Here is an 18,306-nt window from a genome sequence, read left to right on the forward strand (position 1 = left end):
CACTTAACTTACCAATGCGTTGTTAAATCTCGCGATGTAATGAAATGCAACTCCTAATAGGTGTGTTCGACATCGGCTGTGGCTGGATGTAACCGATCGGCGAGATTAGCCGCGTGCAGGTGGGGAGGAGCTGAAAACGGAGACGTGAAGTCGTACGCGCTGTGGTTCCCGTAGTTTGCTGCATTTACGTCAGGCATGGCTGATCATGTGCCGTTTGCTTGCTTAATCGCATTAAACATGATTTGTAAGATGTAAACTACATAAAAAGTGAATTATACTGTTTTGAATGTCCGTGTATGAGCATGAGTGGAACTGAAGAGGCTTACAGCATCTGTTTTTACAAGAATAAAGTTTAACAGAAGCATAAATTATTTAAATACCAATGTAGTGGGGTCTACGTTTTTGTATCCATTTTATTTTGATGAAGATGACACAATATAACATCGCGACTACATGAAAAGAGCTTTAACTGTTATAAAAATACAGATTTGTGAGCATTTGTGGAACTGAGGGCGTGAAAATACACACGAAACACACGTGATTGTTGTCATGTGGTGAATCCGACCAATCTTGAAACAGCTGTGTCGTCATTACAGCCCGTGCAGCTCCTCTTCGGGAACTGCGCTGGCTAACTCAGGCGGCTGATCTCGAACCGCTCTCGCGGTACTTAAAAACCATATGACACAGTCATGTGCCTGCAGCGCCAGCTTAAGTCGGACAGAAATACTAACCGGAATGCACTGCTTCAAGTCAGCCGCCGATCGGTCTGCGCAGCGCCGCATGAAGTCGAACACACCTCATTTAATGTCACATGGAGTTCTTCTCTTTAGCGACCCCAGTGGACGTTTGTTTTTCAAAACTGTAGCAATACGTGCCTATTGGTACATATTTGTGGCGCTGCAAAAAAGTGTGCAGAGGTACGTATTTCCCATGAGACCAGGTTGCATCAAGGGTCATTACGTGAATTTTGCGTTTTAGGTTAAACACGTACAAACCATAATAAAATTGACCAAATACATTTGCTCAGTGTTGGTTTTATGCAAAGTAAGTTTCTTATACCTAAATGTGTTTGTAAATTACATTACTTCACTTATTACACACTAGAGAGAGACATGAACAGGAAATTTAGGAAATTGTTAGGTCTTTTATATAAATCATATTAAACTTATCAGGAAACATAGGTAACAACAGTTTATGGTTGATATAGAAATATGTGAGTGAACAAAGTAGGCTACAGAACAAAAACGTATAAGTTCAGACAGAGCCTAAAGCACGTTATCAAGGCAGACTAAAACAGTGGAGTTGGGATGGTCATCCTCATGTTTCACATTAATTTTGTTGGTAAAAAGCATGTGGGTGAAAGTCAAGTTCAGGTAAAGTCCGCGGGGCGGACGCTGCAAATAAACAAAGATAAAACCTTTAAAGCTTAAAATATAAAGCTAAAAAGGTGAATCACGGTTATTAGGGTTGCTAGTTATTCTCTGCTGTTAGCTTCTCAGTAGAACTGTACAATACGGGAGTGCAGTTACCGCGACAACCCTAAATCATATGGTTAAAGCCAGTTGTAGCCATTGTGATTGACAGCTATTCATCCAGCGCGTCTCCCCGCACGGGATCGATCACACATCCAGATACAGAAGCCACTTTGATGTTGATAAATGTAAACGGACTGTGTCCTGATATACTGATGATACGATCTGCCAGATATGAAAAATGTGTTCGTATGTAATGCAAATAAACCCTTTGCCTGAACTTCACCGACTTCCCGTTTCGGTGTCACATGACCAATGGAGCGTAAATGATTGGCTGGATGTTGAATGATTTGATACAGGGATCGATTGCTTCTCCTTGCTTCCCCGGATGTTGACTCTGAATATTTTTACACTGAATTTTTTGAGACGTTGAATTATTTTGCACTGAATTTTTTGAGACATTGAATTTTTTACACCAAATCTTTTGAAACATTGAATGTTTTTACACTGAATCTTTTAAAACACATTGAATTTTTTTTCACTGAATTTTTTTAGACATTGAATTTTTTTTACACTGAATTTTTTTAAAACATTGAAAAAAATGTCAAAGGCACAAAAACTGTGCTAGAAATTCGATGGCTTTTAAAATTCAAAGTCTGATTTAGATGCAAAATAAAATTCAGTGTTAAAAATTTGATGTAAAAAAATTCAGTGCTAAGAATTAGAATTCAAAACCCAACGGCACAGATTTACTTCCATACTCGAGGCAAGTGCTGTATCGTGAATAAGTATAGGCTGAAGGGGTTGCAGGCACTCCGCTTCGCGTCGTGCCTAACAACGCCCTTCAGCCGTTACTTATTAACGATACAGCTCAGCCTCACGTACCTTATTGCTTAAATAGAGAGCTCACTGATATGGACACAGTGTTCAAGGGTGCTTTATCGATGAACTATGATACTATAAAGTATTCTTTGAGACGAACACAGTGTTTAAGGGTAATTTATCGATGCACTATGATACTATAAATTACTCTATCAAATAAACACGGGAGAGACAAGTGAAAAAGCTTCGGTCCAACTTAAAGTTAAAAAAGTGTTTATTAATTGTTGCATGGTAAGGATTTACCATAAGTGAATTGTTTTAGAAGAGGATTTCTGCATTTTATTCAACCCATATGAGAATTTTGATTTTGAAAGTTAGGGGTAAGAGTTATTTTGTGTGAAAAATATTGTCCATGATTGAATGTCAGTTGTTACTGAAAACATTGAATTTTGGTGGAACCTGAAATCTTTATCTAATATTGAAAAGTAATTATTGAGTGTATTTGATTTGACAAAAGAAAAGTTAACAGAAGGAAGTTTAACAATTAAAACAGAAGACTCTGAGATAAATACAGTTACGTCTGCATTTAAAATAGCCCAATTAATCAGAGAGATCTTTTGTGTTAGTTTTAGTTGGCCTGAGATAAGAAGTTTTTCCAGTTGTAAGATTAATGTGTCAAAGACAATTGTGGGATATAGAGAACTGAGCATTGTAAGTGCTAAGTTTGAATCCAATCTTAAAAGTGGTTGTGTGACAGATAAAGTGACTGGCGAAAAGGAGATCATTTACATACTTGTAAATGGGACCCTTTGTGATTTATTCCAGTTGCCTGACTGGAAAATTTTATAGTGCAGAGAAGTGCATTGATTTATTGTTAAATAAATAAAGCAAACAACCATTCAGTGTAACATGGAAGCAGCAACCAAAGAATTAGAGCGTGCTATCACTGTGGCCCCGGTAGAATGGTGTAACTTACAAGACAAAGGCTTTGATGGTAAAGCATTGGCTAAGTGGTGTAATGATCTAAAATGGTATACCAGAAGTAACAAATATAAGAAAGGAGAGCAGCCTCCCTTTCACTGGCCAGAACAGGGAACGTGGAATAAAGAAAAAATTAAGAGTATGAAAATTTGGATGACTAATTATATAGCTAATCAGGATTTGAAAACCAAGAAAGATGGAAAGAAGAAAAAGAGAAAAGCTTTGTTAGATGGAATGGAATTGTGGGAAAAAGCTAGAGGTTGCTGGAGTAAGGAAGCTGAAAGAGTGATGGCTGATAGAGAAGACATCAGAGTTCAAGAGCTGGCAAAGCACAACGAAAGAACAGAAAAGACAAGATTGCTAGAACAGCCAGTAGACACTGCAAACCAATTACCTGTGGTAACTAACACAGTTAAGCCACCACCCCATGCACTGCCTCTGCCTCCCTCAATCCATGCCCCCCATTTACCACACACACAAACTGCCCTCCCTTTCCCACTCTCTCTGAAAGTCGCCCTCCCTTTCCCACTCCCTCTGAAAGTCGCCCTCCCTTTCCCACTCTCTCTGAAAGTCGCCCTCCCTTCACTGCTCTCACTCCAGCCCCAACCACCTCTGTTGCTTTACCAAATGCTAGCTCACTGTATAGTTATTAAAGAAACTATGCAGCTTAAAGAGGAATTAGAAGTTGAGGGAAATGTGGAACTGTATGATGAGATGCATAGAGGCAAAGAAGGATCATTCAGTGAACAAAGTCAGGCAGCAGGAGAAGCTAGTCAGTATACCAGGACTCATTTAGAACATTTGGACCGACTAAGTATACAGAGACCAAAGGAAATAACAGAATTAACTAAAGAGGTGAAGTCTTTGGGTTTAGCAGGGCTATCGCAGGACAGAGAGCTTGGTAAAAGATTACAAGAAGAAATTATGATTTTGGACCAAGAAAGGCAGGATAGAGAGATAGCAAAAGAAAGGGTGCTTAAGCAACAAAAGGTTAGGGCAGTGCAGGCTATGGAACAGAGAAAGTGAGAAACTGATGACTGGCTAAATATGAAAATGGCACAAGAGTACCCAGCCTCTAAAAGTGGTATAGATATGACAAAAATGTCAGGACCTGATGGATTAAGAACTTACAGAGCTAAAATGTTGGTAAAGGAGAGAAACAGAGATTTGGAGTATAGGGACACATTAGCTTTAGACTTTGACCCAATAGAGGAAAGATCCCCATTATTGAAAAGCACCCCTAGAGGTGGAATGAATGAGCCAGGTGTGAGTGTATTTCCATTGCGTATTGAAGGGAAAACAGCTGTGTATGTCCCATGGGCTCATAGGGATTTAGAGACTATAATAAATCTGTTGCCTAGTTTAAGAGACGGTGCTGGTCCCTGGATCGGTGCGTTGGAGAAAGAGACGCAAGGTACAAGATTGGCGGTGGGTGACATAAAAGCCTTACTGGCAAAAATCACTAGTTTGAGGGAAATGGAGGATGTGTTGTGGTCAGCAGGTATGGGACAGAGTGTGGTTTCGTCTGATTTTGACGACCAGGCTCTTGACTGTTACAGAGGCAGACTTTGGGGTGCCTTGAGAACTGAGTTCCCTGTCAAGTTTGACAGCACCAAACTGACCCCCACTGCACTGGGTCAGGAGGACTGTGCACTGTGGATTGCTAAAAACATGCAAACTTGGAGAGGGCAGGGGCTGAGAAAAGATCCCACTGACCCAAGAGACTTTGAAACCAGACTGTTCAGAAAGGAACTGCTGGACGCACTTCCAGTGTCTGTGTAAAACAAACTGAGTGACACCCCAGGGCTAGATGCAATGCCACACAGCCAGTGGGTGGAGACCCTGAAACACCATGCCTCCAAACACCAGAAACACGAAAGAGACTTAGAGCAACAAGCTAAAGAGACTGAACGAAAGCTGGCTCAAGTTAGCCTGGAAAAAAAGAAAAGACACAAAGACATTAGTAAGGCCCCCAGGGGAACCTATGTAGTGGGATGGGCAGGGTCATATGAGTCAGCGAGCCACTCTCAGGGCGAAATGGTTGCAACACACCCTCCTAACAAGTCTGAACAAGTAGCTGATCTGCCAAAACAAGCTGCGGATCAAACCCAAAATAAGAACCCATGGCAGCACCCCCAGGGCGCAGCCCCGTCTCAACCAGTAGTTGTGAATGTAATGGCACCTAGTTGACAGAGTAGAGGAATTAATTTTTGAAGATGGTCAAGGGGCAGAGGAAGGGGATATTTTCTGAACAGGGCATCCGCTGATATGGGTCCATATTTCGGGCAAAACAATGCATTATAGCATTATCCAAAAATAATTGTGAAGAACCTAAATTAACATGCATAATTAATGGAGTGAAAATGTAATGTTTAATTGACACCAGCGCTACATGCAGCTCAATTGATCCAAAATTGGTACCTGGGGTTGTTGCATCATAATCATCTGTTGGAACAATGGGATTCTGTAGAAAACCTATGGAAATGTGTCCGTCAGAACCAATTATGGTTCAGATAGAAGAAAAAACTGTTGTAAATAAATTTTTGATGGCACCTCAGGTTCCAATCACATTAATTGGAAGGGACATTTTGTGTTAATTAGATGATACCATCAAAACCACACCACAGGGATTATAACATTGCAGTGTCTAACCAAAATAACTAAACAGGAACTAACCCCTTTAATTAGACCAGAAGTATATTGGATTGGGAAATTAGAAAAAAAATTATGGCGGCTGCCAGAGAAAAAACTAAAGATTTTCAGGGACGAAAGCCAAGATTTGAGGGTCACTGTAAAATGAAATATTGCCTCAAAGGAGAGGATTTACAGTATGAAGAAAGATTCAAATTAGGAGAAGATATTGAGTTGAGAAGTGAAGGAGTGCTAGTTTGTGAGGCTGGAGTATCAGTGAGGATAAGAATTTTACTGTGGAAGGAAGCCACCCCCATGTGACAGTGTAGGTGTGGCCGTGTGGGGAAATCATTGCAATAGGGACCCAGGACCTTATGTGAAAAAGTGATAATCCATTAAATGGGAAGAAGGAGAGGAAGGCTGGATGGAGAACAGGGAGCTTGGTTGGTATCTAATTCCATTAGAAATGACTTAGACAGGTATACAGCAGAAGCAAATAATTTTACAGGACAGCAGCACAAAGGAGCATGTAATTGCATTGTTTAATCAATTGCTAAAAGATAAGCTAGTTATCCCCAGAGATGAGAGGGAGTATGCTTGATATGTAGATGATATTTTGATAGCACACAACAATAGAGAGGGGTTTGATAAATTAACAGAACAAGTTTTGAACAGTGGAAAAAAGTATCAAAATAAAAGCTGACATTGGCTAAAACCAGTGTACAATATCTAAAAAGAGTAATCTTTGAAGGGCAAAATTAAATTTGTGAAAAACACCACAGAACTTTGGTATGTTGTAGTTCATACCAGATAAGAGTTATTACCAGAATATGCTAGTAGGGTCAAGTAATTTAGGGAATTTAAATGCAAGGACATGGGGAAAAAATCTGACAGATGTTGTTATATTGTAGAGAAGACACACCACTGGTTTGTATAACAGAAGGCATTAAAGAGATGAAACTGAGAGCAGACTTGGGTTACGAAGGGGATCCCGGTAACAAGCATTTGTTTGTAGATGGTTTATTCTATAAAAATGAGATTGGCTAAAGTTGCATGTGATACAGTGTGATCCTGGGAGATCCAGCGACTGACAGATTTAAAGTATTGAGGTGTAAGAGGATGGACACATGTCTGCCCAGCGTGGCAGAGTTAATGGGTTTAATTGAAGCATGTGAAATTGGAAAAGGTACGGACATCAATGTAAATACATATATGTGGTGAAACTGGGTTTAAGAGTAGTAATGGCCACCAAATTAAACATCTTACAGAGATTACACAACAATTTCAGGCAATACAAAAACCAGCTAAAGTAATTGTAATTAAGTGTGCAGCACACACAAAAGAAGATTTATTTATTGACAAAGGAAATGAAAAAGCAGATGAGGAAGCAAAATTAGGAGCGGCAAAACCAGAGCGAGCTGAAACCATGACCATGGTAGTGACAAGGTCAGGTAAAAGACTGACAGTGAACAGGTGAGCATTTCCGCAGACGTAACTGTAGATGAAATCAGAGACATGCAAAATGCAGCGTAACAAATTGAAAAGATGGAGTGGCAAAGCAGAGGTGTTGTCAATGTAAAAAGTTTGTGGAGAACAGACCATCAACAACTAGTAATTCCATCTAGAATGGAGAAAATGGTAATGATGAACGCGCATGGTAGTGAACATTGCGCAAGGGGGGAGATGATAGATAAGATTTTGAGACAACAGGGTTTCTGGTTTTAACAATATGCAAAACAAAATTAGCGAATTTTTGTCAGAATGTGACATATGAAAAGAAATGTCAAACCAGCAGTACATCCAATGTGTCTATTTCCAAGTGTGGAACGACCATTTGTGCATTTAGTGATGGATTTTGTAGATATGATCCACCCAATTAAGGAGAAAATTTGTTTTTTAGAGATGGACAGAAGCTTATCCAGTGTGAACGCAGAGTGCACAAGCAGTGGCTGGAGTACTAAAGAGGGAAGTGGTCCCAAGATTTGGGCTTCCCAAGGTATTACAGGCAGATAATGGACCAGGATTTCAGGCCAACCTGTTGAGAAAAGCACTTGCTAGGGTAGGAATAACGCAAAAATTTGGATCAGTGTATCATCCACAGTCTCAAGGGGCGGTTGAGAGGTGTAACGATTTACTTAAATCAAAAATAGCCAAAATCTGTGCACAGACTAAACTAATTTGAGTTCAGGCCTTACCAATAGCGCTCATGGCCATAAGATCTAGTACTACCAACGAAACGCGTTTATCCCCTCATAAAATGGTAACTGGGAGACCAATGTTCAAAGCTCACCAAAATGAATTGAATTTGGAGCATGAGGAGGATCTAAAAAATAAAATTAATGAATATATTGCTGAACTAATGAGAAACCATAAAGCTATTTTACAGATTGAAAGCAGACCCAGAGAGACACCTGGTGACGAAGAAACTGCAAAACCTTTTCCTGTAGAAACCTGGGTGTAGGTTAAAGTTTACTAGCGTAAGTGGGATAAACCCAGACGAGAAGGCTCGTCTAAAGCTAGCCCAACAGCTGTTAAGGTAAAATGTTCCAAATTGTGGTATTATAATACACATTGCTTCCAGGTACCAGAGAAGACGACCCCCGGCGGCTGTCTCCATGTCATCATGTTGAAATAACCATATGATAAATAAACACTGTAACCTTATTTTTTAGATAGTGATGTGATGAACCATAGAAACTGGATTTGGAGATCACAATGAATGGGTAATGTATGATCAAAGCATTTAAGCATCATAGCATATTGCATGAATGTTGTTTATTTGTTTCTAATAATGAAAATGTTTCTCCCACCAAATATACAGGCCTATAAGGTTAATTATGCATGTTTTAAGATAACCATTTCACAGATGGGTGGTGCCAAAGAGAAATTGATGTTACAAATGACAAAGAGGAATACAAAGCAAACTGGTTTGTAGGCCAGACCACAGAAAGGGCAGACGTATGGTGAATGTGTGTTGACATGAATTTAAGGCCAAGTTTGAGAGTAAATTGGAAGGGAACCTGTACCCTTGTACAATTAATAATGCCATTTCAAATGTTTTCATTACCTGATTTTGGGAGCCTACATGATAAAATAAGTGTTAAGAGTATTAACAGACAGAAAAGAAATCTGCCTGGTGGATCTTATGATAATATGTGTATATAGAGTGTACAGTATAGATGCCATAGGGTTTCCAAGGGGGGTGCCAGATGAATAGAAAGTGAGAAATCAGATTGTTGCAAGTTTTGAGTCAATTCTTTTCTGGTGGCCATCCTCAATAAAAATGTGGATTGGATTAATTAATTATATTACATTAAGGGGATAACTGAACAAATGGGACTAACGTCACTGATGTCACAACAAAACAGAAGGTTGCATTAGATATGTGGTTGGCTGAAAAGGGGGTGTTTAAAAAATTATAAATGATGGATGCTGAAAATTTATTTCTGACAATACTGCCCCTGATGGGAGCATTATAAGGGCATTAGAAGGTTTGAACGCCTTGTCAAATGAATTGGCTGAGAACGCTGGAATAGATGACCCATTTACAAAAATGATGGAAAAGTGGTTTGGGAAGTGAAGTACACTGATAACTTCTTTACTGATGTCAACTGCTGCAGCTGTTGCTATCCTTGCATTGTGAGGTTGTTGATGCATACCATGTATCAGGGGTTTGATTGAGAAAACTATCGACAAAGGAATGGGTAAGATAATGTACCAACGGGTACAAATTAATGAGGACGACGAGGGAGATAAATTTGAGGACAACATCCATGTGTGATGGGGAACCAACGAGGCTCTAGTACCCTCCTCTCTCACACGGCCCTCTACGCGTGCAAAGCGCATGGGTTGAAGACCGTCGAAAGCTGGAAGATGCACCCTACACATATACATATAGAATTTATGTTTCTTAGAAAGACTCTGTGTGGAGTGCCCACCAGAGCAAAACACTCTCATGTGAGAATCATTATGTTACTGTTCATGTTAATCTGGACATAGGGTGTCACCTATACTAATGCATTTATTATTTTTTATTAACATTTATTATTTTTGCATTTGTTATCATTTAATAACAAGGTATTACCTTTTGCATTTATTATTTTTATTACAAGTTATAATCTTTTATTAGTAATGCAAGTTGCAAACCTGAAGTGTGTGTAAAATAGGGAAAGGGATGGTTTTAAGCATCACTGTCCACGGTGTGATGACAGTGTAACAAGCCTGGTAGTGACTGATGGTCCAGGAATCTCCCGGGGGTGGAGGTAAAACATCCACCTAGCACGGCTTACCAGAAAATGAAAATAATTTTTTGAAAAGATGATATGCTTGCTTTAGATTTAAAATTGAATGTTATGTTATTTTTTATATGTTGTTAATCATTACTCTTTTTTACAGGTTGTTAATTATCATTTAAAGGATGACCGGTGTGAAATGACTGTTGAAACTAGAAAAGTGACTGAGGGTCTGGCCCTAACTGTCAGGGGTATTTAATTCTTTGATTCTTTCTTTAAAGTACCTAACTCGGCTTCTCTGGTATCATCAGTCGTATTTGCAGGGTGGTTACCGAAAACATTTAGTTTCCGAAGGGGGGAGATATGGTGGAGAAATTTTGAGTGTTTTATCTTAAGCTTAGTATAAATGTTTTAAAAGTATACTTTTAATGTGTTTTATGGTTGAGGTCTAAATTAATTAAGTTGTCTCTCTGATGCTTGCACATGACAGTGTTTTTCCACAGCTAGGCCTGGATGGGGGACGTGTGACCTTGGTAAGAATAGCAAGATAGCTTTATGACGCATTAGAAAACAAAGGCATTGTGTTTTACCAGCAATGGCTGTCTTTTTGTGTAGCAACTTAAAGGTCGCAAAGATACAAGCATGTTACAGATTGTTCGAATGGGAGGGCTACTAAAATGGGGGCAGTATTTAAATCACTGAAATACTCAGAACGGGGTCATTGTCAGAGTCATTGTGATCATCATTTTACCAATGCAGGTGTACACACCCTATGACCAGTATTGTGTTTCAAGCTGTCTGACACAATTCTTTAATAAAATACTTTGAAGAGAATTTTACATCTCAACCGTCTCTGATTCTCCTGAAAAAATCCACGACAAGGCTATAGGCCTATTTCACAATATGGCGGCCGAGACCGGATGTAGGTAAAACGCATTTCCGGTGAAAGCCTATCCAAAACGATGGCGGAGACTAAAGGTAGTCAGTCTTGTAGCGTGCCTTTGTTTTTAAAATCAAAGAAAAAAGAACCATACTTGTCATTTAACAGCTTTCCGAGCAATGAAAATGCAAAAAGCGTTGGATCTGGGCTATTCGAAGAGATGAGTGAGCATCATTTACAGTGAGGAGGGGCAGCAGTTTTGTGTGTGCTATGCACTTCACAGAGAATGAAGTCCGCGTCCACCCCGAGTCTTACTGCTGATTTACTATTTAGTACAACTTTATGATTAACTGATGATTTATTAAATGTGTTTGAAAGATGAGTTGTTGTCTTATTTTATTATATTTTACCTTATATTTTCCTTGCTTGTGCACGCAATGGCAGCTGGAACAGTCTTGATGCCTAGCTTACTAAAATGTGCTGTCTGATATATTGCAATGCAACCAGATGGTTGCACAAACTTCTTCCAGCAGCACCTGAGCGTGTATATGCCGTCAGTTCAGGTGGGGTGATGGTTTCAAGTGTGATATGAAGAACGTGAAAGGTACGGTGGCCGACAGGGGTCGCTGCACTGCAACGAAAGAAAACACATGCAAATAGATAAAACACCAGCAAATAGAGAAATCATCTTCATCAGTTTGACAACACATACGCTGCAAATATCGCAACACATCCAAATACAGAAATGCGTTGCAAATTCTTACAACACGAACAAAAACAGAAACGCGTTCCAAATCTCACAACACAACAATAAAAGAAACGCGTTCCAAATCTCATAACACCAACAATAGCAGAAACGCGTTCCAAATCTCACAACACAACGGAAGTGTTTCAGGGGGGTCACAAAAAGTGATGCACCGGTCTGAGAAGTGTTTTCGGTTTACATTCCATTCGTCCGTGGAGCTTTTGTGAGTTTACATCGATCAAATGTAAGTTTTTCTTGTTTATTTTAATATCCTAAATGCATATTAGCAATAATCCATTATTATTAGCCTATAGACTCAAATAATTGGACGAAATACATAATAAACTGTGAAACGTTGTGTTAGCTGGCTTAGTTACACAAATATCACTAGATGGTGTTCTAGGAGAACAATAATAAATACCACATTCTTCATTAAAACAAGTAAAAATAACGTGTGTGTGTGTGTGTGTGTGTGTGTATACACGCGTGTTTCTATGGGAGGTTTTTGTGCTAATAATAGCTTATTGAACGTCTAACCAAATGTCTTGTGTGTGTGTGTTATTTTCAGGCAGCAAACATACTGTTTATAACTATATGCAATAGTGTTAATTCAAGTTGTTTTTCATATTTTATTTACACATTTATCAGTTTTACATAATCTCTTTTATAAACTCTTTTATTATGTCTCAAACTTGTTTAATTTATATTGTGTGCTATGTGATTTTTACGAATAGTTAACATAATTATTCTGTATTTTGTCTTTTTATTCTTCTAGGAAAGCTAAAGGACCTGCTATTACATTGAGAGCATCCCGACCAGATGCATAGTGTGATATGGTAGCATGATAGAAATGAACTGCCAGAGCCTGTAGAGAGGGATAAAGTCTACTGAGAGGAACACAACTGCCTTCCTGCAGGTCTACCAGTACAGAAAGGAGCCGGTTCCATTGTTAAAATGCCCACTTATACCAAACTGTTTCCACCTACATCCTCTGGCAATACATACAGAAGTGTAAGCTACAGGACGTAAAGATTGAGGAACAGTTTTATCCAGCAGCCATCAGTGTTCAATATGTCAAAAACATTAATTGACCCCAATATCACTGTCATTATTTTAATCTCTACACAAACATTAGTTCAATACTGCAGGTTTTGATACACATAGTCATAGCCTAGTGGTTAGAGGGTTGGACTTGTAACCCGAAAGTTGCCAGTTCGACTTTCCGTCTCTGCCGGCAGGTTGCGACTGTGATGTCCTTGAACAAGGCACCTTAAACCCAATTGCTCCCCGGGCACTGAAGGAATAGCTGCCCACTGCTCCATGTGTGTTCACCACTTACTGGGATGGGTTAAATGCAGAGGTCACATTTTGAGTATGCGCTGCATACTTGGCAAGCATGTCACACTTACACTGCACAGACAACATATATTGTCTTTATATCTATCTATCTATGTATATATACACACTTTTTATTTTTATGACAATCACAGTTTAATGTAATGTGGCAATAAAAAGGAAGAATGTCATTGTACAGGTATCTATACATATGAAAATAAAGGCTTTAAACTTTAAATGCATTTTCATTTGCATATTCAAGAGAGAATATTTAAAATAATTTATTTAATTCCTTTAAAAACACTCTTTCATTTTAGGGAAGAAAAGGAAACAGCAAGATTTATAATCTTAAAATGTAAGTAATGTGATAAAAATAGAAAATAACAACCTACCAAGGATGATAGAAAAGAAACAGTTGTGTTACTGTATTTACATATAGCCATGGTATTTGTAGTAAACAAATAGGCAATCAATCAGCTTTACTGCAAGTTTATTAACAGCATTGTCCTTTACGAAAAGTTCTAAGCAGGAACTAAAAAGAAGTATCAACATTGTAAGATGTTATAGTAACTGTATTATTCATTCAAATAAAAGTCATACAGTACATGTCAAAGTGATAAGATTGATGTTCTGGTTGTAGTTAACTTCACTACATTTAAGGTTTAGCTGGTTGAGGTGGCTAAATATGGACCAGATTCCAGTAAGAAAATCAGGAGAGGAATCTTTGAACAAGATGTTTAATGTCAATCCAATTTATGCATCTTCATATGCCGCTAATATGACATGAAATACAATGCAGTGGTCTATAAAGATTAACTCAGATTAACATTAACATTGTAATTCTGTATGACCAGATTATGACCTACCAGCATCCAAAACTGTCAGAAGTTGAGCTACAAAACATAAGCTGTTCCTGATGCTTAACTTTAACTTAAAATTGTGTTACAATTAGAAAATGTGTTTTTTGTTATATGTTATGTTGTTTTAAGCTAGTAAACAAATGTTTTTTTAATACAATTTAATTTATATTTAGTTTGCAGTAGAAATCTTGCTCTGGAATAGATACAATGATAGACCAGTCTGACCCAAGCTCAAATTTAAAGCTACCTAACAAAACTCTGGTTAATTTTGGTGCGTTAGTTTGTAAAATGTGTAAAGGAAGGCAGTGGTGTTCCTCTCAGTAGACTTTATCCCTCTCTACAGGCTCTGGCAGTTCATTTCTATCATGCTACCATATCACACTATGCATCTGGTCGGGATGCTCTCAATGTAATAGCAGGTCCTTTAGCTTTCCTAGAAGAATAAAAAGACAAAATACAGAATAATTATGTTAACTATTCGTAAAAATCACATAGCACACAATATAAATTAAACAAGTTTGAGACATAATAAAAGAGTTTATAAAAGAGATTATGTAAAACTGATAAATGTGTAAATAAAATATGAAAAACAACTTGAATTAACACTATTGCATATAGTTATAAACAGTATGTTTGCTGCCTGAAAATAACACACACACACACAAGACATTTGGTTAGACGTTCAGTAAGCTATTATTAGCACAAAAACCTCCCATAGAAACACGCGTGTATACACACACACACGTTTTTTTTACTTGTTTTAATGAAGAATGTGGTATTTATTATTGTTCTCCTAGAACACCATCTAGTGATATTTGTGTAACTAAGCCAGCTAACACAACGTTTCACCGTTTATTATGTATTTCGTCCAATTATTTGAGTCTATAGGCTAATAATAATGGATTATTGCTAATATGCATTTAGGATATTAATATAAACAAGAAAAACTTACATTTGATCGATGTAAACTCACAAAAGCTCCACGGACGAATGGAATGTAAACCGAAAACACTTCTCAGACCGGTGCATCACTTTTTGTGACCCCCCTGAAACACTTCCGTTGTGTTGTGAGATTTGGAACGCGTTTCTGCTATTGTTGGTGTTATGAGATTTGGAACGCGTTTCTTTTATTGTTGTGTTGTGAGATTTGGAACGCGTTTCTGTTTTTGTTCGTGTTGTAAAAATTTGCAACGCATTTCTGTATTTGGATGTGTTGCGATATTTGCAGCGTATGTGTTGTCAAACTGATGAAGATGTTTTCTCTATTTGCTGGTGTTTTATCTATTTGCATGTGTTTTCTTTCGTTGCAAGGCAGTGACCCCTGACGGCCACCGTACCTTCGTGTATTTTACATATTTATTTGTTTTGCTGTTCATTTAAGAAGTACATTAAACCATTTACTCCCAACAGTACAATGTGTATTTGTAGCTACATTTTATATTTATAATTCTACTTGTACAATATAAAAATTTCTAGTCCAATTCCATGTAAAGATTGCATTTTTGCATTGACCCAGTCTAGTCAAAGTTTGCTGCCATCTACTGGGGAAAAACACTTAAAATAACATATTTCATACTAACATACAATGACATCATTCTAATTTATTTATTTACTTATTTTGTGTGTACATTTATAGTATCAACTTTTTAATACAATTTTAAATGCCCTAAACTATGTACAATGGTTACAATGACCATTATAATGTAAAAGCTTATGTTAATGATAACTGCAGTTGGTGCTGTTATTACAAAACTATTTAGCTTCTTTTAATACATACATTGATATAAGTAATACATTGGAAACAATCTGTTTATCAGAAAACATACCATTACATCCAGTAACTTATTATTTACATCAAGCTGATGGGGTTCCTCTCGCTTTTGTAACGACCTATAACACCTGGCCCTAATAACAACTTTCCCTGAAATAATGTTTGTGACTGAACACACACAACCATACACTGTTAACAAGTTTTTTAAATTATTTTTATTAAGAACACTTTTAAATCATCCATAAAACAACATTGATCATTCTGCAATGATAACTGCCTAGCATAATACCTACATTGATAATCGAAACTAAATCGCTCAAAAAAATTGAATCTTTAACTAATTTACCTAAAGTAAGAATAGCAGATGTTGTCCGTTTTGTTGATAGTTTTCAGGGAGAGGTAAGAAGATCAAAATTAGATAATGTTTGAGAAAAAAACGAGCTGTTAGCGGCCATTATGATTATGAATGAATGAGATCCTTGACGGGCGACGGCGCGACCGGAAAAGCGTTCTACCTACATCCGGTCTCGGCCGCCATATTGTGAAATAGGCCTATTACTCGTGAGGTGTAACTGGGTCTGTAACCAATCAGATAGCGCCATGGGCGGGACATTGAGCAAGTCTTCAGAGTCATAGATACACTGTCAGAAATAAAGGTACAAGACTGTACCTTTTCTGTCACTGGGGCTGTACCCTAAGTTTCCGTTTGGTACCTTTACATGAATAAAAAACTGAATAAAATTTTGGGTAGATTACCGTACCTTTAGGACATAGATTGTTAGAAAAAAGTCAAAATATGTACCCTAGCTGTCAGTGGGGCAGCACCCTTTAAAAAGGTAATTGTATGGACCATTAGGTACAGATATGTAAACATTTAGTACCAATATGTACCTTTGAGATACTTATATGTATTTTTGAGGTACTAATAAGCTCTCTTTGGTCCCAGTATGTACCTCTGAGGTACTAAAATGAAATCCTTAGGTGCAAAGCTGTACTTTTTGAAAGGGTACAGCCCCAGTGACAGAAAAGGTAGTTTTGTACCTTTATTTCTGAGAGTGTATGTATAAAGGCTAGATGTCTTACGGCGGACTCGTAGCATTGAGTTTAATGGTGCAGGTACTTTTAAATGACAATAACTTGCTCAATTTTCTACCGATTTTCAAACGGTTTGGTTTTTTACAAACGTTATTAACGTGGCTATAATTCTGGATGATTTAACATGTTTCATTAATTTTTATTTATTTTTAGTATAGGTGTGCAGTGTCATAGGTACATCTTTGACGTTTATAACAAACCAAACCGTTTGGTAAGATGGCCGCCAAAATGCGGACGTTCCACTCAATTGGCCAGCAGCGCGGACGAGACATCTAGCCTTTATACATAACTATGTTCAGAGTGGTGAATACAGAGAGGCTGCGCGGCAGCTGTATTAGAGCCAGCCAAAGTAGCGCATTTTAAAACAAAATTGACTTTAATCAAACCACGGATCCGTGATAAGTTTTGTGATCCATCTCGCCACTAGTGTAGTAGCACTGATCACTTTGAGGGGGGGATAATTTAATCCAATAATTAAGCAGAGGCAGAGATACATTGACCAGAAAGGGGGAAATCCCACACACCACCCCGGCAAATCGCACCCTTTATATATATATATATATATATATATATATATATATATATATATATATATATATACATACATACATACATACATACATACATACACACACACACACACACACACACACACGAGGTGTGGCACATCAAAATACTATTGCCATGTTCCTCCTCTATTTACCCACCTCATAAGCCCCTATTTTTCTGTATACGTTAGAGTTCAGTGGGGGTAAAAATGACCCCATAAATTAAAAGAGTGATTACAATATATATATTGTAATCACTCTTTTAATTTCTGAGGTATATAAATATATAATGTAATTTATTTCAATAAATTTTTTTAGACATTTTTGTAGGTCTTGCCATGTTACAGAAGTGTACCAAACTTCCTACATGCAGTCCAAGGGCTGTTTCGTTGTAATTTTTAGATGGTGCTAGAGAGCCATTTTTCCACATCTAATTCCAAATGCCTATACCACATGTACATTTTCTTTGCAAAGTTTCATGAGTTTGGATGTAAATAGCCTCAAATAAAAGCTGAGAATCATAATTAGTATATAACTGTTACTTAAACATGTTTTGGTAAACAACTAAAATAACAAACTGTGCCCTTGTCCAAATATTTATGGACCGATCTATACCACATTACTGATGTCCTTATTGAGAACATACAATAGCGCTGATATATTTTAAGATATAAAAGCGGTTTTCAGTTAAAGCAACACTAAAGAGTTATTGCTCTTTGCTCCCCTACAGGTTAGACGAGTAATTGTCAATTAGCACTGTCGTAAATACTGCAGCATAGCTAGCTCTGATTGGATTGTAGGTCTGCCGTAAAGCAAGTTTTTGTAGTTTTCACTCGAACTACAGGACCACTACCCGAAGGTTGGAAACTTCTTTAGTGCGGTTTGGCCGTAGAGGGCTGCAAAGCGAATGTGAAAGTGCCATTCACTCCGTTTT

The 18,306-nt window shown here is 37.8% G+C and overlaps 2 long non-coding RNA genes across 2 annotated transcripts; one reads left to right on the forward strand and one right to left on the reverse strand.

Annotated features, from left to right (window-relative positions):
* The first annotated feature begins 11,629 nt into the window (after window positions 1-11,629).
* LOC141281337 (uncharacterized) lies at window positions 11,630-14,017 on the forward strand. Its single transcript, XR_012335588.1, has 2 exons — window positions 11,630-12,007; window positions 12,539-14,017. It is a non-coding gene; the product is annotated as an uncharacterized lncRNA (long non-coding RNA).
* LOC135775980 (uncharacterized) lies at window positions 13,572-15,288 on the reverse strand. Its single transcript, XR_010543994.2, has 2 exons — window positions 14,911-15,288; window positions 13,572-14,391 (listed from the first exon to the last, which is right to left on the reverse strand). It is a non-coding gene; the product is annotated as an uncharacterized lncRNA (long non-coding RNA).
* Between the last annotated feature and the right edge of the window lie 3,018 nt (window positions 15,289-18,306).

The sequence above is a fragment of the Paramisgurnus dabryanus genome, chromosome 21 (assembly GCF_030506205.2).
Source record: "Paramisgurnus dabryanus chromosome 21, PD_genome_1.1, whole genome shotgun sequence".
Lineage (NCBI taxonomy): Eukaryota > Metazoa > Chordata > Actinopteri > Cypriniformes > Cobitidae > Paramisgurnus > Paramisgurnus dabryanus.